This window comes from Aedes aegypti, chromosome 2 (genome assembly GCF_002204515.2).
Source record: "Aedes aegypti strain LVP_AGWG chromosome 2, AaegL5.0 Primary Assembly, whole genome shotgun sequence".
NCBI classification, from domain to species: domain Eukaryota; kingdom Metazoa; phylum Arthropoda; class Insecta; order Diptera; family Culicidae; genus Aedes; species Aedes aegypti.
Window position 1 is genome coordinate 435913757 of NC_035108.1, and position 27167 is coordinate 435940923.

A 27167-nucleotide genomic window follows, 5' to 3' on the forward strand; every position below is an offset into this window, starting at 1 on the left:
TTAATTCCCAAAGTGACATTCTCGATTATTTGTTTATCGAGCGACCTTCCAACAGCAAGAGCCTCCAAAAGAGCACGCATATTCCACGCCAGTATCCAAAGACGATACGCAGAGGGGTTGGCACTCATATGTAGTATGCTTATCAGGGCAGGCAAACAATCTTTCTCGTGGACCCGTGCGAAAAAAGAAAATCAGCTTTTTCATGCCTATCTGTCTCAGGCTGCCTGCAAACGAAGCTCGCAAAAATGACAAACTTCCTATCTTAAATAAACACAATCCCTTCGGAATGATAAACAATTGTGCGAGAGGTTTATGTTTGAAGAACGAATCTTCGCTGGCATACACGTTGACTCTATTCGTTTCTTTCCGGAGGGTTGCTTGCATGTCTCAATCGATAGTGCGATCAACAAGGAAAATCAAGCATTTTAGAGCTGCTCTAATTTCAACTGTTTATCTTTATTTACAACCTTATCATTTTTATTCTTATACCACGACGATTAAAAGCTCCCACAAAATAAGTTTTCGCACATCATTACTTCATCAATTGCCACCTTGCCAAACGACAAAAGTAAATCTGCTTTCAACCCTTTTACTCCGGCATTGCTCTCGTCACGAATTAACCCCTATCAAAAGCAAATATTCTCCCCCTGGGTTAACCAGATAAGACAAAACTTTACAGACACCCGGAACCGCGTCCACCAGAACTGCTGCGAAAACAAAGCCACTTCCTTATTATGATTTCCGAATGCCGTCATCTTCGCATCCCCCGTCCGCCCGTCCGAAGAAAAAGGTCAGAAGTCTTTTTCTCAACACTCAACACCCCCCGCAGTGGAATCCATTGTCTTGCGGATTATGGCTTTGAAGAAGTTGGGGGGGGCTTGGATCTCAACAATATTCCACCGTAGGGTAGATGCTCTGGTAGCCACCATAGTCCGAGTATTCACCACCAAAGATTACACAGCTTAACAAAAATGACATTTTTGCGTGTCTCAAGGATCAAATTATGTGTCTCTAGTAGATTTGGGGTTGCTGAATCTGGTGCCATTCTCAGAAATGTTCCAGCACGTCACAATTTTTAGCTACAGGTCGCCAAAGTTGTATAAAACACTGGTTTTATTAATGTTTACATAAAATTTAAAGTACAATTTATCAAACTTTTTTGTAATCTAATCCACCAAACATGCAAAATAGAACTTGAACTTTCATTTCAGACATAATTTGATTGAAATTGCGCGATTAAATTTCGATTAAACCGATTTTTTCAACATGCTTGCAGTCTCCATACAAAATTCTTCGTTTCTTCTATATGGCAAAATACAACAATTCTCTAAACCATCAAAAAATAACTTTTCCATATCGAAAGTATTACAAACTTTAATGAAAAGTATTGGTATACACATAAAGTTTCAATTCTGTGGCAAATTAAGACAATATATTACCTTACAAGCTGGCAAACTTGCATGCAAGTTGCCTGAAATAGTCATTTTTTGCATTTTCAATAGTCGATATCTCAAAAACTAGACGTGCTATGATATTTCTGAAAACGGCAATGGATTCAGCAACCCTTAATTAAGTGAATAGCGGTATTTTGGTGCTGGAGACACTGTTCCGCAGTGTTACCTATATACTGTTGTACGATGTAAAATGACATATGCCGCTTTGAGTTCATTTAAACATATTAAAATGTTGTGGCAACATTCCTTGAAACTTCAATTTTTTTCTGAAATTATCATTCTTCATAAGAAATCAATGTAGATGTCAAATTCGTTAACCTAAATTAAAACATGGTGGATACTGGAGCACGAAATGTAAATCTAAATATAAAATCAAAGCTTCTAGCCAGTTTTTTTTTTGTTTTTGATTTGATTGATATTGATTGAAATGTAGTTCTTCTTGTGGTGACGAATACTGGTATGGCTACCCTATTCGGTTTGCATTTCTTACAGCGAGAATTCAGTTCATCGCAACAGAACGGAAGAAAAAAGAAGCGAAATCATTACCAAACTCTTACCGAAAGCAAGCGATGAACTCCGAAGGAATAAGTCCGAGTGAGTGTGAAAATTAAGGAAAATTATAAACATGACCGAAGGAGTACGGTTATGCATAAATGGTTTGAAATCCAGTCCAAACCGGAAAAGTTCACACAAACGAAGTAGTTTTCTTATCTGGCATAACTGTTTCGAATATAACGGGCGAGCGAATGGTGATAGTTGCCCTCCGTCACTAGGTTAAGGAAACAGTGATGTCACTAGCTGTTGTGTAAAATGTAATATCAAAACAGAGACAAATAGAGACCCGCATGTCTCTTGCAATTGCTGGGACCAAATGCAGTACAGTCACCCCACAGTTATGGATCGGCTAAGCGTCATTTTTTAGAATAAAATATGATTACAAATCATGGCGGCCTTGTACAAAACAAATTTACCCGGCTGGCAATGCCAAATATAATTGTTTTCGAGAATACACATAAAAAATCTCGGTTATTTACGAAAAAGTGTCGATTTCGAAAGAAATTTCAAACGTTGTCCATCCCACAGATGTGGATCATGGAACAGGAGGGTCCTTATTGTGGATCAAATCGACACATATTATGGATCAGAACACTATAACAGCAATTTATCTGTGAAGCAAACGAATGGTGTGTTAGTGAAAGTATACGTTTCGGCGTATCTTCCGGAATCGTCTTATCGTTGATTCATAACTGTGGTACGGGTTTCAATGCCCGACAGTTATGAATCAACGATTCTATAAATACGAATAACATTTTATTTTATATGGACGAATAAAATATGCTAGAAGAAGATATGATTGATTGCAATGCTGTACAGATTTATGGTTCACGTAGATAAAATGTGTTCTGCGTAATTGCAACTCTATTTGATGAGATATTCTCCGTTTAAGCTAACTTTGATCCATATCTGTGTGCTATCCATAACTGAGGGGTGACTGTACTAGAATTGGTACTCAATCTGAGCCCGAGCGGGACGGACCTGATCAAAATGTAAGTTTTTTTTTGCAATTCCTATTATCGAAATATGACTAAAACTTCAGTCTGTTTTACCGTTAGTTGAAAATCTAGTCAAGACAACCATTATTATAGGCTGACCATACGTACCGTATTTAACGGGACAGTACCGTTTTCATCCCCTCGGCGGACTGTCCCGTCGTTTTATGGAAAATGCTCAAATTGTCCCGTATTTGAGGAAATGGAGAATTGGAACATAATTTTAAACACCAGTAAAAAATAAAAATAACAACATTACAAACAATTTTTAGCAATATTTCAGAGTTTATTGTCTTACTCATCTAATTTCCAAGCAATAGGGTCCTAAAGCCCTATCCCAATGTTAGTGCCAAACGCTTATGTTTAGACCAAAATCACATGTTTACTCAATTTTATAATGTTTTCCGTTGGTTTAAGTCTGAAAAATATTTTTTAGATTTTGTCACATCTTTTGGCTTAAACACAAATTTTGGGTGTATTTTGTTTTCCGTGTCCCTTCCGAAATGTCAGACCCCAGTGTTAAAACTAAAACCCCTGTGGTGTTTTTGTCGGCTAAGCGTACGTCAAACATGATCAAAAGTGTCAAGGTTCATTTACGGACCCAATTTTTAAATTAAAGTTTAAACATGATATAGCCGTCATTTGAGCGGGAAAAAATGCTAAAGTAGTTGCAGTAACATGTTCTTTCGTGTTGTTAAATAAAAACAAGACTTCATTAAAAATTTTAGGACCCAATTATTAGTTTCTCAAACAGAGTTAAACTTGATCCGTACATGCTTCTGCTTAACTTTTTGCGTTTCTTTACTCATATTTATGCCAAATTTTGGTGGATTTCCAAAATACGGATCTTCATAAGATAATTATTCATATAATACCTACAATGAAAAAAAAAAACAACTAAGTGTTTACTTCTGATACGCAATTTATTAGATTAACTGTTTAAAAAGTGGATATTTCAATAAAGTAATGAAATATTAGAAAAAAATACATTAGAATTGAAAAATTGAAAAGTAACGATTTTTTTTTTAAGAAATTCTTAGAAAACGCTGCTTTTCGGAAATCAAAGAATGAGCTTTAAGGTTCTTAAGTGATTTTTATTGAATCATACAGACATGTAGCTTGGGATTGCATAATCTGGTTCTGCTACTTTTCCTCGAATGGCGGTTTCCTGAATGTCGTTCTCTCAATGCCTGTTCTCAGAAAGCTTATTCCCCGAAAACCCCGTTCCCCGAATAGCTCAGTTCTCCGAAAAGTTATAATTGTCATAACCTTTTACATTTCACGGTGGTGAACAATATGTATTTTTGGCAATATGTATTTTGACGAGAATGATCAAATATCTCCTTCTTTGGTAGCTTATCGATCTTTCTAATTCAACACTATCTCACTACCCGAGCAGAAGCAAAGTTCTGACCATTAAATCGAGATATTGAATTGATTGACATATGAGATAAAGATCTGAAGATTATATCAAACTTATATTCCTGAAACTTCTGAGCCATAGCTAAATTTGATGTTGGAAGATCTAAGGAATAGCTCGCTGATATTGGTGAGATCTTATTAAAGCTAAATATGATATGCTAATAATATTCCAGTAGTAAATTTTAGATGTTATTTACGGATCTTTTATCTCCTATTCCTTTCAAGTTAGTATCACTTTTGTATGTGCATATCAAAATTTGCTATTACTTTGCTTTTTTCGCCTACTCGGGTAAAGACTATTATTGCACTTTTTTAGCTGCATTGCTTTACAAGGGAACGGGTCTTTCGGGGAAATGGCTTCGGAGAAACGGGGCATTAGGGGAACTGGAATTCGGGGAAAAGTAGCACAAACGCATAATTTACGTCTTTTAAAATTGTCCCGTTTTTGTTTTTTATTTGTCCCGTTTTTATCTAATTGGCTTATGGTCAGCCTATGCCATTATAAGGATTTTTTGTAACAATTGTTGTAACAAGCTGAGCTTAAGCTCTGATTTTTTACAATTAAATTGATTTTTTTATATGAGAAGAAAAAAACAGTGTAACAGTACCTTTTTTTTAATTTTTCGATATTAACATTCCAAACATTACATTTATTTCTTATATCTAGGTGTTCTGTGTTAGACAACGCTATCATCCTAATTTGGTAAAACAAAATTAAGCATTTTATAGGAAGCTCAATTTATTAACATTTCGTTAGCTTTGGTTTTTGGCAGCCAATGAAAAGCTAAACTCCGGTACCTGAAAGTATGCATAAAACGTTTATATTATAAACTGGGCATTGAAAAAAACTTTTATTAATAATTGTACCCTTAGATTTTAGCTCCGAACATTTGTCCAACGCCGCGCTTTTGATTCAACGTAGATGTAGAATATCTGCACGATCAAAGCCGTTTGCTTCTGCCCAATTGAACGCATAGTTTAGGCAATGAACAGCTTGCCGATTTTTATTGCTTTCAGTATCCAATGCATGCGAATCAAGTTCAAAATCAGCAGACTCTTCTGATTCTTCGGGATCTTCATCTTCTTCCATCTGTTCGTCTTCACAGTCAGGTTCATCGTTCATCATATTGCAACAATTTCTGCATCGTTAAAATCGTCTACACATAATTCCTCCTCAAGAAATTCTGGCGGTTGTGGTTCCATGTCAATTCTCGGCATATTGAAAAGTGTAGCCAGAGGAATTTTATCTTCGTGCATTAAGTTAGAGCCAACAATCAATCCAATATTCTTCCATGATCTCTGTAATAATTTTTGTGAAACTTCCATCCATGATTCAAGAAGCCAAAAAGCTACGTGCTTGAGATTGACATTCTTCAAACTTAATGCTGCATCGTTTTCGGCAAACACAATTTCATTGTGCAGTTTTTCTCGGTATCTGGACTTTATAGCCTGGATAACGTGCTGGTCCATAGGCTGAACAAGAGGTGTGACGTTTGGAGGTAGAAAACATACCGATATTAGCCCATCATCTGAAATAAGGTCGTCCTCAAAATGGTGAGCCGAACAGTTATCCAGAACAAGAATGGCCTTCGGTTCAATCGCTTTCTCTTCAGAAAATTGCCTTACTCTTGGTACGAATGACTCCAAAAAATATTGTTTAAAAAGTACGAGTCATCCAGGCGTTCTTTGATGAAGAATACTGCAAAGGAATTTTTGCATATTTGCAAGCTCGGTGCTTCTTCGGATTTCCGATATTAATGGGCAGCTTGTGTGTACCTGAAGCAATCGCACAGGGCATGAAGGTTACTCTCTGTTTAGCTACTTTGTGACCTGGAGCAGACTGTTCCTGACTGTGAACAAGGGAATATCCCGGTAGAGATTTAAAAAACAATGCAGACCCGTCTGTATTCTAGATTTGATCAGCCGATAGTCCTACCTGAATAACACGGTGAAAAAAATCTTCCTTAAACGGTTCTATGCTCTTCCCATCACAAGAGAGCTTTTCGCCTGTGATTTTGAGGCGGCGGATGCCGTACCGTTTTTTGAAGTTATGTAACCATTTTGCACTAAACTTGAAATTGTCAGGAATGTGTAAATCATTTGAAAACTTTCGAGCTTGCAATTTTACCAAAATTGTAGTAATTATCTCATTTTTGTCTCTCATTTGAAGAAACCAATAAAATAGTGCTTGTTCCAGGCGATCCCTGATGCTACATATATTTTCTTATGATTCGTAGCATATCCCATAGATGAAGTTTGAAGAATTTTCTTTTCGTTAATTTCAATTTTTCGAACGGCAGATCGATCTATACCAAATCTTTCGGCAATATCAGTTTTTGACATTGCTTTGTCTTTCAATAATTAAAGAATCTTTTTCTTTTCTAGTGTTTGCTTAATAGTAAGGCTTTTGCGTTTGATTTTCTCACGAATTTCATTTTCTTTTGCCATGCTGTTCGATAATATAGTGCACACCTTATTAGAATAATTTTCTAAATACATTTTGCCATTCAGAATTACCTTACGATTTGAAGCAACTTCTGCGTCGATTAAGTATGAGCCTGGGTGAGAACAATCTAAAACATCACGAGTAATAAAGTCGCTATAATAATTAAATTTTAGCTTGTGTAATATTTTGACTTACCAAGATAAAAATCGATCCTTGATTTATTACTGAGGAATCGGCAACCGTATGCAATTCGGCAAAAGTTGATCTATTTAACCTATAGCTAAAATTTAAGTAATTTCACAACACTTCTTTCCGCGTAACTATTCGTACACAATCACGTGAGCTTCCGATTGGTTTGACACCTGGACAATGGACCAATGTACGTGTTCACTAATTTGACGTTTGAGCGGTGCCAAATTCACTAGTTGCCATGGTCACACAGATAACACGGCACCGCTCAAACGTCAAATAATGAACTCGTGCATTGGTCCATTGTGCACGTGAAAATATACAATAATTAGAAGCAGGCGATGAGCAACGCGAAGAATATCATCATGACATACTTTGATGTTTCTTTCCTGATTGAAGCTACCGTTTCCAGAACGTGCCAAAATATTTGAAAATTGCCACTCATTTCTTTTTTGTGATTATATAAAACGTTGTAGGGTAACTGGGGGTAAAATGCGCCCTCTAAGGAAGGAAGCGTTTTTAACTATAAAGAACATTATTATAAGCCTTTTTTTATTCATTATCTCATAGACAAACATGTTTTCTATCAAATAGTAGAAACATCTATCCATTTTCTTTTTTCTGGAGTTAATAAATCAGTTTTTATAAAATGCTTGCTTATCTGCATTTTTATTTTTTGCGGGGTAAAACGCGCCACCTGATCTCGGCGTTAGTCGTTCGCGCGCACGCATGCGCAATCATGCTTGCAAATACATTGCATACATAAGGGCGTTTAATCAGATGTTATTGTTCGATTATATTGTCCGTTCAGATTAAATTTAGGAAAACAGCTTCGGCCAACATGACGTTCATATTACACCGAAGTTCCATAGTGTATCTTCGGATGGTAGTCGAAACTGAAACAATCGATTATTGTATTTTCTGTCGACATTGAAAACATTGACAAATACCTCTTTATATCTTTTTTTTTAAATAAAAATAATTAAATTAGTAAAATAATAAAACGAATCAACACTTTTTGATCAAAGTATGAGATGGTTACGAAAAGACTATTGTGATAATTTATTATAACACGTCACCCGCATCAGACAACATAGAATACCAGTTCAACTATGGTTTGTTTACCTTCGACGCATCTTCTCTGCACCACCTCTCGAATGTGAAATCAGTAATTTGCTCACTAGTTTCAAGTAAATTAATTCAAATAAATCGAATCACTTCCTAGTCTAAATGGATAATATCAACGATATGAACGACGTGTAAGTAAAAACCTACGTTTTTTTATTGTGGAAGCTATAATTTTTGATATTTTATATAGATTCGAGGACGAAGAATATTTGGACTTGATTCATGATGAGGGCCCAGCGCATCCGTATCAATCCGACGATAGCACATTCGTATTGAGTGAGACGAGTTCAGATGCAGGGGAAGGATCATCCAAAAAGAGCTCCGACTACGTTTTCGTTTTTACGGGAGTTTTCTTTCGACGCTTGTACCGCGGTCAATTACGACCAAGGGAATTCGGAAAACATGATGTAGAAGGAGATTCGGTTCATGATGTCTTGGAACGCATTTGGAATGCAGCGAATCCTCAAATTCAACGTCAGGTTGTACTCGAAGATGAAGTACCGAAGTGGTCGGAGAAACAACACCCGGAACCGGACGATATTGATTTGTTTATCACACTGTACGACGAAACCAAAAAGAAGACATACGCGCCTTCAGTTGTGACACCTCGAGTACTTGCAACATGGAGAGAAAAAACCATAAAGATTTACGCTTATGCGTACTCCGTTAAGGTTGAGACCGCTGCTCAATACCAGCTAGTTCTGCGTCAATTGATTGCACCATCATCACAAGATCGAGCTGGAGCGAACTCTATGCGCGACGATGCCGCCCTAGCTCAAACCCTCCGCGACACACATCCACATCTTGAAGGTCACCAAAGCTCATGGCTCCTCTGGGCAAATTTGATTCATTCTTCCCCGGCCCATACACATGAAAAGCTGAAGACAGAGGAAGCACCTCCACTTCAGCTATCAAAATATTTCCGATGGACTGCGGTTTCTGAGCCAGTGAGATTACATGCAGCCCACAGAGGATTGGTCGTTGCTCACACTGTTAACGATAGTTGGATGCGTGAACTCATGGAGCTGAGAAATGATGTTGACCGTGCCTTTGATATTATGCAAAGCGTTCGACAAAGAATCAGTTCAATGGCAGTCCGAGGATCAACAGAAGCACAGCTGTTTACAGCAATGGAAGATGCTGTCCGCCCCGAAGAATCTGAGCTGAGCCGAGAGTTAGCTGAGAAAGTAACGGATTGTCGGGATGTTGACCATTCATAAATTATTTTGTCGAGATAAGAATCACAACACATAGAACATAAATACTGTTTATTTTCAAGGACAAATAAATGAAGTTTTAAAATGTTTTTTCATCATTATATGGATGTATTTGCGCTTATAAATGGATAAAGATTGGTATTATTGCAGGACTTTAATTATTGCATTTTGGGGTACAGCAGTTGATTATAGTGGTGTAGACTTGGCAGTTTAATTAACACGTTAGATAATTCATTCACTTGGTACCTGGCTTGTGATTACTCTGGAATAATATTGAAGTGAAATTCCTTCTGATTTTGTTCAAGGGCCTTTTCTGGCAAAAATGTTCCTCCCGGAAAATAGCCACAGTGTTGGAACAATTTGTAGCATGAATACAATCTGAAATGATTGACTGCTTCGCATACGTCTAAACGGACAGGATCGCCTTCACGATGAATCCTTTTCAAGTATTGCTTAACTTTCCCGAAAATAACTTCAATGGGATTAAAGAAAGGGCAATAAGCGGGAAGGAAAATTGGGATAATTCCAATTGATCGGAGATATCTTATAATGTTCGCATCGCAGTGAATCCTTGCGCCATCCATTATCCAGACCGAGTGAAATCCTGGATAGCTTTGAACCTGGCGATTTTTAAGAGCAACAGTGCGGCAACATTCAAAGAATTTTTTCCTATTGAATGTGCCTTCGGTACAAAAGCTATCCAGGATTCCTCCTACTCCAAGAAAACACAAAAAGGATTCACGAGGTTTTCGACAAAACTCACCTCTGTACACTACTTTCTGCCCAACTACCCCATATCCTTTACGGCGAAGCATGTCGCGATTGTCAAACGCGACTTCATCCAAGAAAATTAGATTGAACAAATCCCAAGGAATGGCTAACATTTCTCGCGAGAACCGTACGATCTCTTCATTGCGGATTTGAATGGCTCGGCGCTCTATAACCTTCCATGATAGTCCTGAATCGTGGAGAATTGTGCAGACAGAAGAAACGCTAATGTTAACATGGAAGTAAAGTTGACCCAGCCAACAAATATATTCACATAACTGAGATTGCAAGTGAAGAAAGTGGACACTTATTCGGTAAAAACAGATTGTATAAAATGCACGAATTCCCTCTATTCGCACAAATCTGGAGGCCATATACGTACATTTTAGAGAATCTATCATGGTCAATACAACTTCAGACAATTTGATTTGGCGTTTACTATAATTTCATGTATGATTGTGTATTGCAGTTTATATGACTTAATTTTTACATACAAATAAAATAAAAAGAAATAAATATCACGAGACAAGCCTCGAACCTCTGACCTTTAGTTCATTAGCCAGATACCCTACCACTGTACCGTACAGTTTTTGTTGCAGAAAATGGTCTTTTAGCAAATATAAATGAAACACTGTAGAGCATCATGTTTGAATGTAACCGAACTTACTTGTCATTTTGCAAATGAGCCAGTGCAACGCTGAAGGTTTCATGTTTTATCGAATTAACGTTTGCAATTGAAACGAAGTGCAGCAATTTATTAAAGACATCGTACGAAAATACTTATGCAACGTGATGACATTGTGTTTCTGTTGAACAGTGATGTTCTTTTAATAGGTAAGACAATTTGTTCATGAATTCCACTATTTATGTTTATGTTGCATTCGGCGATGTGCCCTGTATGATTTTATATCTACATCAGATGAACTCATATGTAATCTCACATTGATGATTATAATAGAGTCATACCAAGTGAAGTTAAAATCATAATGGAATGACAGTTTAAAGTTACATATTTGGTCAGACTAAATTGGAATTCTATAAGATGCAAATTCAAGTCAGATGAAATTGATGACTTCATTAACGATTTCAATCAATTTAGTTTTGCATCATATCCAATTCCAACGGAAATTGTACATTTATACAATTTGAAATGAACATCCTTATATGATCTCTGGTTTGCTGGGGAAACTTCTGCTTAGCTTCATCCAAGAAAAGTAGCGGCTCTTTTCGATAAAGATCGACTAGCCACTCTCGCATATCGCTCGAAAATTTCTTATACGTTTGTTTCCGCTGCTTTCGCTGGAACAAGCCGTCTTTTTCATATTTGGTGAACCAATTGTAAATGGTTGCCAATGATTTCCCATATATTTTGGCCAAATCCTGCTTCGAGATTCCCAAGAAGTAGTGTCCATATAGGGCATGATAAACTGTGCTTGGATTGGCCTGTCGATGTCGAACATTTTGGATGATAACATTAGCCATTGGATGCTGAGAAGAGAAAATATTCAATACCTACAAAAAACTTAAAGATAAGCAGCTAAATACTCACATATTCACGGTTCCAACACAAAATTCAAGGATAGAATACAATTTTAATGCTTATTGAAGATCAACAACAAGTATAATTTCCAAATTGAAATGTTTATTTACATTCAGGACCGGTGTCATCACTGGCTACATTGACATGTAGTTTGACAGATAATAACTTCGGTAGAAAAGTTCGGTTCGGCAGTCTCACCGCCGAATTCTAATTAAGTGCTACGCCGACAATAGTATACGTGCTGATTCGAAAAATGTGCATTTGTAAGGTTCAAATTGGAACGTAACTAAAGCTTGGCATTACGTTTGCTGGAATTTGAATTCAAACGGCTGTTTTGGTGTTATGAGATAGGTGTGGCCGTTTTGCCCCACGAGTTGATTAAAGTTTAAGTCCTTCAATACGCTTTTTTAAGGATAGATTCAACACTTTTTTTGCATGGAATACAAACTATGGGAGTGCACAAGTCGATTATCGGTGATAGTTTCAAAAATTTTGTTGTTTTTCGGCCTGAAAAATGGCCTAGAAAATAACACAAAATTACAACGAAAACAGCGAAAAACGTTTTTTCGAGTTTTTCACGATTTTTACCAGGAAAACACTTAAAAACATATATAGAGAAGCATTTTAATACATTTTCCATTATCTCGGGTGAAAAACAACGTCCCAAAGCACGTAGTTCGTTCAAAACAAGGGTGGCGCGTTTTACCCCAACGGCGCATTTCACACCCAGTTCCCCTACTTTTTGTACTTATCATTATACTCTTGAACGGTGTACAGTCAAGAGCAAAAGTTTAGTTTCACCCCCTGCAAACTATACAAAAGTGTTTTGTGGGTGGTTTATGGGATATTCAAACGTAAATAATGGGCGTTATATAGTTAATTATAGTGTGTTTTTACATAACCTTCGTGTTCAAAATAGGGGAACTTACGTGTTGGCAGCCTAAGCAGCTGAACTTTTAAGAGGGCAATTTTAAGCAACAATACAGCACAACACTAAGCAGGAATACAGCACAACACTAAGCAGGAGACATCTTAACTACACTTGAGCACTCTTCATTTATAAATTATTATACACAAAACACTATTTTATTCTCTTAATCTTCTATTTTACATCACCAAAGTCACGAGGCACTTGTTCTTTTATCGGCAATGCAATTACTATTGTCGGCAATAAAAATGTTCACTTCGGCAATCCAAAACTGCGCAAAAACTAGTTTATGTATTGGTAACCTTTCGTATTTGTTGACAAATCCTGAAATTAAACGTTACTCATTATGTTCTACTCGTTGAAAGGACCTATGCAGAAAAATACAGACTACACTGAGAACAGAATTGCAGTTATAAATAAAATAGCAGAAAGTCAAATTGAAAACACAACGCCACTTAATTTATGCAGACTAAGGCGCCGTCCACAAATTACGTAACGCTCTAGGGGGAGGGAGAGTAGACTCAAACGTTGCGGCTCAAACACAAAAAATATTTATTTTTCAAACTAAGACCGTTGCGGAGGGGGGAATGGTCGAAAATTGTACATTTTAACGTTATGTCATAAATGCCTAATTTCCTTTTCGTTTATTTTAACGAATATTTTTTGTATTCAATCTCACTATGGCAGCATTTCGGCTGTAAAAATTGCCATGTCATAGTTATAAACTTGAAGCAAGCGCGAATCCAGCCTAGAAGTTGCAGCGTGACGTCATGATTAATTGACTCATAATATTATGCTCTGCAAGAAAAATCCACGGAACACGATTATCGGATAACTTGAATTTTAGAGTTGCGTTTGAATGGGTTACATGCATGTCTCTATTCGCTTCTCACACTACTGTTTATTAGGGTGCGGCTTATTTTTCAAAAACTCTCAAAACCAAAAATTCTTGTACTCTTATGAATTCGAATCATACTAGAAGAGAAACCTCAAAGTTTGAGCCAAAAATATTAAGATTTAGAGGGGGCACAAGCGTCTTAAAGGTAAATTTTCAAGTTATAAAACATGGCCTTCAGTGAAGTCACCATAACATCGGTAATTTCTAACCAATTTTGAAACTTTCACCACCATTATCATAAAAATTAAATTTATGAAAACTTTGTAGAATATCAAGTTTGTGTAAAATCAAAACTAGTTTCAATAAAAAGTAGTTTACTCTAAATGTTTCCTCATTTTACTAAAATGATATCTTTAGTTGACCATAACTTAATGAATATTCTACCGATTCCAAATCTTTTTAAATGGTTTAGAAGCTTACTTAATTGTTTTCATACTTTTAATGCGCCACATTTCACTTAAAAAATGTTTTGATCAAGTAATTCAACAAAAACTGACCAAAACCAAGATTTTCAAACAAAAAACGCATTTTTTTTTATTTTTTTCAGTCAAACAATACTTTTAAAGCTGAAATTGGTTCTCCTCATTTGTAAAACCTTTGAAAAGGACTTGTCAACAATTTTTAAATAATTTTGAAACAATAATGAGTCGAAAAAAAATAAAAATCGTACTCGATAGTCTTCGATTTGGATTAAATTATGCACATGTTTTTGGTATGGTAGATTAAGTGTTTTCCATAGAAAAAATGATCATTTTGACTCAAGTGTAGCTTTTGAAAATGGCCTATAAATTTTTGCATGCCACTTATTTGAAAAATTCTTACTCCGAAACTGTTGATTTTAGAGAAAAAATTCTATGAAGAAGTTGCAGGGAATTATTTGGACTATGAGAAAATAACACTGAAAACATATTTTATTTATTTTCATAAAAATATCAAAAATAAAACTTAAATTTTAAAATACACAAAAACCCCATTTTTAATATTTTTTAAATTTTCACTATAGAATCTTGATAGTCAAAAGATGTTTGGGACAAAGTTTCATGATAAAGAAATTTTTAATAAAAAAGTTTTTCTAAGAACAACTTTTGGTCGATTTTCAAAATTTTGACTTTTTGTCAAAATAAATACGTTTTGATGATACAGTAAGCATCTTGAAATGATTCTTAGCCATGATGATGTTATTTATAATTTCTTTAAAACAAGCCATTTTCGAATTATATCGACTTTAAAGCAAAAATATTATTCAAATACTAAAATAGGCCATTTTTATTAGTTATTCGCGATTCTCCATCAAGAAAAATAAGTAAGTTGAAAGAAATATGGTCTTTACTCTTGAAAACGTATAATGATTAATGGAGAAACGCGAATACCTAATGAAAATCCAAAGGAGGAAAATTATTGAGCGTCGGGTATACAGCATAAAGATTCTTCTATATCGTGCACTTCAAACCTGCTGCTCCATCAGTGTTGGCGCTCAAAGTAAGAGTCGTGTGAGATGCTCCTTTTAACTTTTGCTAAGCACATTTTTCTCGATATAAATCTGCGATTTTTTCGTCGTCAATAGCTATTGCGTCAAACAGAAATATAGGACACTTAAACATGCTTCTGGTGTAACTGTTCCAAAATCGAGCTGACAATTTACAAAAAATACCCGCGATTTGAGTCGTACGGATTCATCCTAAGTAGTGCCGAAAACGATAAAAAACTTTTAGGAACATTTTTTTACTCCGGCTGCAACATTAAGAAGTTTCATTTTATTGAGCAGGTATTCATACATACATCATTTAAATCACGGCCTGAATATGTGGATTCCGTAGTACTCGAAGTCATCCAGTTCAAATGATTGCCCAGCCAACAAATATGTTCACATAACTGAGGCTTCAAGCGAATAAAGTGAACACTTATTCGGTAAAAACAGATTGTATAAAATGCACACATTCCCTCTATTCGCACAAATCTGGAGGCCATATACGTACATTTCAGAGAATTTATCATGGTCAATACAACTCCAGACAATTTGATTTGGCGTTCACTATAATTTCATGTATGATTGTGTATTGCAGTTTATATGACTTAATTTTTACAAACAAATAAAATAAAAACTAATAAAATAGTACGATACGAGCCTCGAATCACTAACCCTTTGAATACTAGCCTGATACGCTACCACTATACCGTGCAGTCGTTGATACATAATATGATCTTTAAGCAAATATAAATGCAACACTGTAGAGCATCGTATGTGAATGTTACCAATCTTAATTGTCATTTGGCAAATGAACAAACCAGTGCAACACTGAAGGATTCATGTTAACGTTTGCAGTTGGAACGAAGTGCAGCAATTTGTTATAGACATCGTACGAAAATACTGATTCAAAGTGATTTCATCGTTTTTCTGTTGAACGGTGATGTTCTTTTAACCGGTAAGTCAATACCTATGTTTATGAATTCCACCTTTTCTGTTTATGTTGGGTTCTTGCCTTGTACAACTTTATTTCTACATCAGATGAACTCATATGTAATCTCACATTGATGATTATAATAGAGTCATACCAAGTTAAAAATAAATCGTAATGGAATGGCAGTATGAAGTTACATATTTGGTCAGATTAAATTGGAATTCTATAAGATGCAAATTCAAGTCAGATGAAATTGATGGCTCCATTAACGATTTCAATCAATTAAATTTTGCATCATATCCAACTCCAACGAAAATTGTATATTTATACAATTTGAAATGAACATCCTTATATGATCTCTGGTTTGCTGGGTGATCACTTTGATAGCTCAAATCTGCGTTGTTCGGGGCTTCATCATCTCCAAGAAGTTCAGGCTCAATCTGATCGAGAGGAGTTTTAATACTGAATTCCGACAAGTGTCATTCCAGATTATTTTGCTGGCCGAGTAAAAAAGAGTCCACCAGAGTCTACTCGTTGGTTGAAACATCCGAATCGGGTTCTTCGGAACTCAGTGGATAATTTTCATACAGGTCAATTATTTTGCGCCTTGAATGTAATTGAAACAGTCAGGTCTAAGCAAATAAAAATAATTACTTTATTTTACATATTTTCCTACGAAGTTTTCTGCTGCTAAATAATACTGCCAGTGGCGGCAATAACTCATTGCAAATGTTTCTTTAATCTACAACAAAACAAGTTTACAAGTAATCCCAGCTTAAGACAACAATCTGTGGATGATAATAACACCAACGAAAGCCAATTAGTGTTATCTTCCTTTACACTTACGTCCAACTTCAAAGATCAAAAGGTTCTCACCAAAGATCAAACTATTGTCGCATTCTCAATTGTAATAAAATTACAATCAAGGTATTTTGTTGATAGTCAAGCAGTTAAGTCTAAAGCGAACTATTTTGAAGACCCATTTAGCTCATCTTATTTACGTGTATTTATAGCAAAACCAGAATTCGTAGAAAAAATAAATCAATTGTTGGTTTGATATGATCAATTGATTTATTTTTTTGTAAGTTCGTAGCAAATCCCAAGGAAAGAGGGTTTAGTATTTGTTCCCCTCATACACACTATTGTTAAACTTATAAGTTGTGTACAGCCGTTAACTTCTTTTCATAAAAAAATAAATGGTAAACATAAATAATAACTTTCCAACTCAATTTGTATTTGAAGGATATATTTGAATGCAATGAATAGAAAAAATACGTGGTCAATCAGACAGATCATCACTTGCAGTGTCCTCATCATCAACATCTTCATCGTCATGCTCGCCATCTGCCTCATCTTGATTTTCTTCCTTGATGTTTGCGTGCTGGTCGACATGCTGATTTTCTTAGCTGATTGTTTGTGCTGCGAGTCTTACTGTACCGAAAAAGTCGTGTCCTGCAAAACTCCTCCAATTTCTGTGCAGTATATGGAGGGTTCCCGATGCAAACTAGCTTCACTAGTAATTGCCGAACTCCCTGAATCCACGCTTTGATTTTTGCCCTCGACTGATTCTGGTCCAGATAAAGCGAGTCCAAAAGTCTCTTGTGTAGTATCGGCATCGCGCTATACACAACACATCTTTACTCCACAACAATATTCACTCAACTGACCTCAATCTCATGTTTTCCACCACACTACAATCTGCATGGTGTCGAACTGTCACTCATACACAGCGTAGCTAACCAGATCCAGATAAATTTGTTAATGAATTTGTAGAGTTTTGTAAATAATTTATAAGGTTCTCCATATACGACATAGGAGATCCAGACTCTAGCAGACAAACTTTCAAAATCTTCCATCCCGGCTCATACACGCTGAAATGATTTTATGTAATAACGTGTTTATATTAGCCTTCTTATAGCACGCTCAAATAATTCTATTAGAACAAATCGGTTATATTCCTTTCCATCTACAAACTCCAGATCCAACAGAAATCAACTATTGTGTAACAGGCGTTGCCCCATTGTTGTCATATGAGTTGGGAGGAATTATCGGCGTAACGCAACATACGCGTTAGGGCGCGGCCAGGGCAGACGCGAATTGCGAAGCGAAGCGAATATTGCACAGGAAGAAATATCAATTATGAATAATAAAATGTCAAACTCCAAAGGATTTTCGCGCCGCTTCGCGTGACGCGTTCACCATGGCTGTGTATACGGCTTGCTAGAATTTAATTAGCTGCAGTGAAGGCGCATATACTGCTAAATAAATGTTTTATTAAGTGCTTACTGGTTACCTGGGTCGAACTCGAAATAACTGACCACGATTGGCGGCACTTTGTTCCTTCGCTCGAATCAAAAGGCTGCTTCGATTTGATGTTCAAATAAATTATTTAAAGTATCGAACTGATTGCTCATTTCGATGCAATTATCAAGAAAGCGCGTAATCGAATAAGCGGTGTGGATTAAAAGGATTTTTTGAATAAACCTACTGAACACTTAATGTTAAAACTAACCACTAACAGACTACAAATAGATGATTGTGAGATTTTTTTTCGTGGTAACTCTCTTCATTTTTTAACTATAATCGAAAGAAACTGTACTAGTTTTTCAGCATTGCATCTAAACAAGCTGAACGTTCCATGAATTCTTCAACAGCAATACGATGCAAGCCTAGGCATAGTCCTCTGTCGGAGTGATTTCTCCATACAAAAAGCCAGTTCCACAAACCATGTTTCGTTATCGTTACACAAGCAGCTAATCGAATCAATAGCAAACACGGAAAATACCAAAGCCAGATCGGGATGCCGGGCTGGATGCCAGAAACCAGATTTTAATTAAACAAGAGAATAAAACTAATTATATAATTACATCACTAATTCCACTAACCGCGTTGTACACACACACACTCTCACACGCACAAAAGCATTGCAGCCGGTATCGCAAACTAAGCTAACACCAAAGTTTATAACACTTGACTGCCGTCGCCTGTTGTTACTTGAGCGTGGCTTTTCGCTTCCATTCAAGGAAAGATTAACTCCTTTCCAGCCCACCCCCACTTGATACGGTCTCATCGTCGCTGGTGACTGCATTCGGGTGGAGAACACACTATGGGCAGTTTCCCTGTAGACTGGAGGTCAAAAATTATTTGTGTCATCATATGTCATATTTATGAGTTTTATGATACAGGGGCCTTCCTTAGCCGAGTGGTTATAGTCCGCGGCTACAAAGCAACGCCATGCTGAAGGTGTCTGGGTTCAATTCCCGGTCGGTCCAGGATCGTTTCGTAAAGAAAATTTCCTTGACTTCCCTGGGCATAGAGTATCATCGTGCCTGCCACACGATATACGAATGCGAAAATGGCAACTTTGGCAAAGAAAGCTCTCAGTTAATAACTGTGAAAGTGCTCATAAGAACACTAAGCTGAGAAGCCGGCTCTGTCCCAGTAGGGACGTTAATGCCAAGAAGAAGAAGAAGATGATACAAATTTGATATTTTGTTTAAAAAGTAAGTTTTAGAGACAAACTTTTGAATATGGCCTATAGAGTTGCAAAAACAAGCGTAACTGTCAGAAGAAGTATTTTTTTCGATTATTGTCCACCTGATCGCCCATAGTGGAACATCGCCCCCTAGGGGATAAGGACAACAAGGATCTCGTTGTTGCACGGGAAACTTACACGCTCGATTCCAAAACAGGCCAAGCCGCTTTTGTTGTGTGGCTTTTCTTTAAGATGTTGTTACACGTTAATACCTTCTGGGCGTACAACGGTGCATCTGCTGCGTTGGAACATTCCATCGGGATGCAGTGCAACAAGCGTTCGTTGCGTGAAGCTGCCGTTCAATGGATGTGAACTATTGAACGGAAGATTTTGAATTGAAACATTGGTTTCTACAGGTTAACAGCAAACTAAATCAGATAACAAACCAAACGTATTTTTTTCTGATCTGCAATACATTATTCAATATATGACAATGTTCCATTAGATTGATCTATTGTAACCTCCATGCATTTTGAGGGGAAGTATGAGTTATTCGAAAGTGAAGTGAACTTCTGCTATTACTTAGCTTTGCAGGTGACGAGACTGCTCACTTCTGTTCTTAAGAAGCTCGTCGGGGTTTCGACTTTCTACGCAGACTTACAGTGAGGCATAGTCGATTGATTAGCATATCTGATCTGAAGGACGAGGGCTCGACACTTGTTGTGGACTTTTTGATTATTTTCATTATTCGCCATCTGTCAGATCATATTTCAATGCTGATTTGTTGGTCAATAAATAAACTTGCCAGATTTTCGATCTTTTATCTCTTATCTTTAACAAACCAATAGCTGATTATTATCGTCAGTAATTACTTTAGAACAACAAATTTTGATCTTGGTCAGCCTTTTCCACCTGCTTGGGTCTTCATTTTAAATCATTTACTTTGTTAGCGAATTGAGCCACCCCATTAAATTTATCCACTTGGTTCGCAAATTGCAAAACTATTTCTAGAAAAACTCGTAGTTGCAGTAATTCATACGAGTATTCAGAGATCAGCACTCTTCCACTTTCCACAGAGCGCTCCTAATCGGATACTTCTTACCCTGGAAGCATACTTCTTCATTTTGAAATTAAACAGAGCTATGCAGCTCCAAGGAGTTAAAACGTGCATCATCCAAGACGAACGAATCGACGAAGAAACAGTCCATGTGGCATTCCTGGTGCTCCTTTGCGATGTAAGAATCTTAAGAACATAAACCGTTCTTGCTCGTTTCTGCTAATACTTATGCATGTGTGTGTGGGTGATGGGATGGGAAAAACTTTTCCTCTCCTGGCAAACGGTAATTAATTGAACCATTAAACAATTATTCCAGATGCAGAAGGTAGATGTTGCACTCGGCACTCCATCAGCATTGTTGCGCACCAATTATATCGTCATAACTGTGAACAGTTGTGTTCAGAACAATAGTAGTGAAAGTTGATTTGCATACAAAACTCTAAAATTGGCATACTGCAACTTAGTTTCCCAATGAGCAATCGATATGAAATTTTGACAGTACACTACAAATATGCTCTATTTCATTATCACAAATCTTGAGGTTTTTCGAAGCACCTGTTCGAGAGTTGAGCAGCAGGTAAAATTACTCAAAGTAGTTTACGTAACAAGAATGATATTTCTACAGCACGAGTCGTCCAAAGAGGCTTGCCGAGATGGATAATTACGACAATTGCTGTGAAAATCATCATTCTGCAACAAGTTGTGTACAACATTCTTTGCAATTTCGTAGAAGACCCTTCAAAAGAATCAGAAATAATATCGGTATGCATCACAGGACTGAAACCGCTGTCATCCACGAACAACTGGAGTGAAGCCAAAAATTTGGTGCTGAAGAAGGTGCTGATTTGACAGCTCGTCCAAAAATACTGTTTTAGGCACGAGACACACTAGTTTTGGAATGTGACATTCATATTTTACTTATCATTCTGGTAATAAGTGCGTAGTACTTCATCTAATTTTCTGTAACTGCTAGACAATTTGACCACATTTTATTAGACACAAAAGTAAACGATTATCAATAGTATAATTTTATTCTCATACGACATGTGTCGCTTCCGCGCGGGGTTTGATGAGGGCAAAGCCTAAAATTTGTTTATTTAGCACTAGCGCCACACAGATGGTGGCGGCTTCAAGAACTTGTGCTTCCTTCAGGGAGTTTCCACCATTTTCTTTTTGTAATTTCAGAAAACACTGCGGAACACGTTTTTGTTTCAAGCACCAAAATATCACTATTTACTTAATTAAGGGTTGCTGAATCCATTGTCGTTTTCAGAAATATCATAGCACTTCTAATTTTTGAGATATTGGCTGTTGAAAATGCAAAATTTGACTATTTAGCCAACTTGTATGCAAGTTTACCAGCTTGTATGGAAATTTATTTGCTTAATTTGGCACAGAATTCAAACTTCATGAGTATAACATAAAAGTTCACAATGCTTTCGATGCTAAAAGTTTAGTTTTTGATGGTTTAGAACAGTATTGTGTTTTGCCATATAAGAGAAACGAAGAATTTTGTCTGGAGACTGCAAGCGTGTTGAATAAATCGTTCAAATCTAAATTGAATCGTGAAATTTCCACCTAAGTATATCTAAAATGAAAGTTGAAGTCCTACATCGCATGCTTGGTGGATTAGATCGCAATAAAGTTTGATAAATCATACTTTTAATTATATGTAAACATCAATAAAACCAGTGTTTACAACTTTGGTGACCTGTAGCTAAAAATTGTGACGTTCTGGAACATTTCTGAAAATGGCATCAGATTCAGCAAACCCAAAATCTACTAGAGACACTGTGAAATGGTTGTGCCAGAGGCGCGTCCACGTTCGATATCATGGGTTGGACAAACGTTGGCAAATACTTTGTGTACAGTGAAACTTATACGATGGATCAGGAATATGACTATATTGCAAGTAAACTTGATATTTTAGGTAAAAGGTTACAAAAAGGCCAAAACGATAAGAGTATTTCAAGATTGAAACATTATTTAATGAGAGTTAATTGGTGTGTTGCGGATGATCCATGATCAATACAGCTAAAGGAAGAGCTAAGCCAAGAAATCAATTCCATTTTGAGCCGATTTGCACATAAGGACTCTTCTAACAAAGAAACATTAAACTGGGATCAACTGGCTGGAGGTGTAGGGGGAATTGAATCACAAGATCAGGAAAACATGTCAGAAAGGTCAGAGAAGAGCGATTTACACAATTCTCCTAACACATAAGCATAGCATAGCATAGCATAGACTGGCTGTACATGTCAATGGTTTCTACTCAGTGATTGATCAAACCTGGTAAGAATTGCACTACGATCCAAATGAATAAGGGACGGGAGTTTCCGCTTATTCTCGAAGTACAATTTTAGCAGATCTAATATTATTGATCAATAACGGCGCCGGCCAAGTCCTTACAGTCAGTTGGGATGGGGAAGGAATGTTAGGGTGTAATGATTGTTGCTTCTAGAGACCGAGAATACCTCTGCATCTCCACAATCACCACGGGAAGGGTGTTTATTAGTGAGGGAGGAAAAGATCTGGGAGTCACCATTGGTCAGTGATGCGATCCATGGATAAGTAGGAAAAATACGACTTAAACTTAAAGCTAGTTATGCATTTTGTCTCGAGAAGTTTTTGGTAAAAGAATAAAAAAAATACGTCAACATCCATAATGTCGGACCATTCAAAAGATGTTTTTAGTAATGTTAACCTTCCGTCAGTCGCTCAAAAAAAAGTTACACCAGCGGTCGCATCGTGTACTGAGTACACGCGGAGCAATCCCAGTCAACATTTTGGTTGGTATAACTTTTGTTATACATCATTCTAAATGAACCAATTCAATCGTATAGAATGCATGAAAAGGCTATATACCTAACAAAGTGGAGGCTATATACGTACTTGGCACGACTTTTTCAGACTTTATGCGATCAGATATACGATGCCACAAAATTTGGATGGAAATAAAAAAAAGTTTCCAGCGAGTCTCGAACGCGGGACCGTTAGATCAGAAAACAAATACCTTACCACTGTACCACCAAGGGTTACATATCCGATGAGTGATTAATTGACAATATTAATACATGTTTCATGTACAGCGACGCATACTTTGTTGTTCTTTGAGACCCATCGTCAGCAGATACAAAGTTTGGGTGCCGATTTTTGCTAAGTTATTGCGATTTCATACGATGCTTTCTGGATTGATATATGATCTGTCAGTTTATATAGCATAACGCGATTCTATGTTACACTATTTACGACATGTTTTGTTGTCAACACAGATTGTCGTTAATTGATCGTATTGGGGATTTATATACAACTTGTACTGACATTGATAACGCTAAATTTGGCATCTTGTGCGATTCTGATTTTTGACTTACAAATATGTGATTTTGGATGTACATTCTTATACGATACGTGGTTCACTGGGATTTTGATTGTACATCCAAAGCTAGGCAAGATAGAATATAGATGTCTTCGACAAATTTCTTCAGTCCAACGGTACCAATTGGTCAGTGGACAGAAAACACTTTGGAAACATCCCCATCTTCCTGTGGCCATCGGATTGTGCCCCGGGGGAACCGATGTAGTGGACATTTCGCAATGCAACATCTCGTACACAAATATCTCAGGATCTAGATTTTTTAGCAAGATGGTGTCTTCGGCAAAGTTGTTCAGTAGGTCAAGGGCTAACATGTGATAGGCTGCTTGTTTCGAAATTCTGTCACCAGATGGTGCTAGTGAGCATTTAATTTTTAAACACCGATATCTCAAGATCCTGATTACCTAGAAAGATGATGTTTTCGACAAAGTTGTTTAGCAGGTCAAGGACTAACATATGATAAGCTACCTAACAAGAAAAACTGCCACAAGATGGCGCTAGTGAGCATGCAATATTTTAATCACGAATATCTCAGGATCCCGATTTATTAGAAAGATTGTGTTTTAAGCAAAGTTGTTCAGTAGTTCAAGGGCTACCATGTGATGACCTTCTTGATTCGGAATTCTTTCAATAGATGGCGCTAGTGAGCATGACATTTTGCGAACACAGGTATCTCAGGATCCTGGTTACCTATGAAGTTGACGTCTTCGACAAAAGTGTTGAATAGGTCAAGGTCTAGTATGTAATATGCCACCCAACTTGAAATTCTACCACCATATGGCACTAGTGATCATGCTGTATTTTGACCGCGAATACCTTAAGATAATAGGGGCCCAGATAGCCATAGCGGTAAACGCGCAGCTATTCAGCAAGACCAAGCTGAGGGTCGTGGGTTCGAATTCCATCGGTCGAGGATCTTTTCGGGCTGGAAATTTTCTCGACTTCCCAGGGCATAGAGTATCATCGTACCTGCCACACGGATATACACATGCAAAAATGGTCTTTGGCATAGTAAGCTCTCAGTTAATAATTGTGGAAGTGCTCATAAGAACACTAAGCTGAGAAGCAGGCTCTGTCCCAGTGGGGACGTTATGCCAGAAAGAAGAAGATCTTAAGATAATGATATTTTAGCAAGATGGTGTTTTCAGCAAAGATGTTTAGTAGATCAAGGACTAACCATGTGATATGCAGTTTGATTCGGAATTCTTCCACAAAAGGAAATTTTTGAATTGAATTATTTCAGGATCCTGGTTAGGAAAATAAAATTAGATTACAAAGATGGTGTCATTGATGAAGTTGTTCTGTATATCATGGACCAACGTGTTAAACTACTCAAAATTCTTCCACATTCAAAAGTGGTTTCTGCGCTCGTGTACATACACGCTACATGTCACCAACACTACTTAAAGAGTTCTGGTTGAAAATATAAACAAAGATCAGCTGTTCCCAGCAAAATCGAACGGCAGTACAGGTCGGACTCGATTATCCGGAGTATCGATTTTTTTTTCGCTCCGGATAATCAAATTTTCCGGATAATCGAATCACCAAGAAAAAAATTGAAATCTTCGATAAAAGCACTTAAACATTATCTTTTCTCGTTGTTTTATTTATATGATGCGGTGGCGTAGCCAGAAATTATTTCTAGGAACAGTAGGGGCCTTTACAAGAAAAAAAAATTGGTCAGCATACACAAAAAAACACTTTTTCGAACTCCTTTTTTTCTTAAATATGTTCAAAACTGCCAAACCATTCATATTGTAAATTGCAACACCAAATAATCTCATATTTATGCATTAAAATTGAAAAACAAGAACATCAAAAAACAAATTCCGGATAATCGAGTCCAAAATTCCGGATAATCGAATCCCAGATAATCGAGTCACCGGATAATCGAGTCTCCGGATAATCGAGTCCGACCTGTATTTTCAACCAGCAAATTTGCGCATGTGTTTGTGACACCGCTCGGCGAGAGCTCAATTGAAAATGCAATGGGCTGCTAGATTTCAAATACTTCCATCAGGCTAGAGAAAGAACTCCTGGTTTAATTTTTTTCAAATACAGAATCTCAAGTTCCCGATTATTTTTAAACTTGACGTCTTCATCAAATTTATCAGGTAACAAAAGTGCTCACATGTTATTGGCAATTATATTTTGAATTATGTAACCCTGCGCCGGTGAGCATTTAGTTTTCTGATCATCTTATGATACTGATCATTTGGGCTCATCAATACACGTTTTGTCAAATGTTAAAACATTTCGCTACCAGTAAATTAATAGATAAACACAAAATAAAATTAAACATATAGGGTTCATTCTACTTCAAATTCTAGATTCAAATTGGGCAATATTATTTTTATATTTAGTAGAAAGGTAGAACGCAAACTTCTCGTTGCTGGTGATAATCTAAATTCGTAGCTGCACATCTTGTGAGAGCACACTCTTGCAGTACTGGTCGGGTTTGATATTATGGCACGTCTTTTTCCTCCGGAAAATCAGCTTGAGAGATAGGCTTATGATTATCGCCGACCGATAATTTCACATAAACCTAAAAGCATTCAGACCCGATTTTATAAAAGTACGCAAAATTTTCAACAAAAAAGGTATATGAGAAAATTTTGCTAATTGCTACCGAAACATTTGAAAAGTTTATTATGACCATTTTCAACAAATTCACCTTTTTTTTTAAATCATAACTTTTTTGTCCATGATTTCTCCATCTTGACCCACTGTGCAAAAGACTTCATTTTTTGTCTACTTTAACATATAAAAAAAATCAAAAATACGATTTTTGAGAAAATTGATTTTTATGCTTTATTTTCGATACATAAAATATTACAACATTTTTTTTACAGTGTATATTTTTTTCCAGATAGTCCCAACAATAACCTAAAACTTTGTGGAAGGCACCAAACTGATCGGACAAACCGTTTCTAAGTTATAATTTTTTGAAAATTATTAAGGATTTTTTTCTTAGCCCCTTCTCAAAAGTAAGGCTAGAGTCAAAATGGCGAGCCGATGATGCAAAAAGGCATTTTTGGGCATAAAGAAAGCATGTGCAAAATTTCATCCAAATCAAAAAATACAAAAGTAAACCGACATTCGAATTCAAATGGAACCGCTCATCTTTGTTTTTGTGTAACAGCTTTCTGCCGCCCATGAGCCTTGTAACCCTATGGATTGAACCCTGGTGGGAGCCTGAACGGGAAAAGGAGAGAGCGAGATTGAATCGGGAGTACTGACGCCATACTCAGTGGAGGATGGCGGGTTTTTGCTACGCTGCGTGAAGAAGTCGCGGAAAACGAAATTATATCAAATCTATAGAA

The 27167-nt window shown here is 36.7% G+C and overlaps 1 protein-coding gene across 5 annotated transcripts in view; it reads left to right on the top strand.

The window, feature by feature from the left end:
• The window catches only part of LOC5567000 (lachesin), a 115852-nt gene that overhangs the window by 8683 nt on the left and 80002 nt on the right, over nt 1–27167 (top strand). The window lies entirely within an intron of this gene.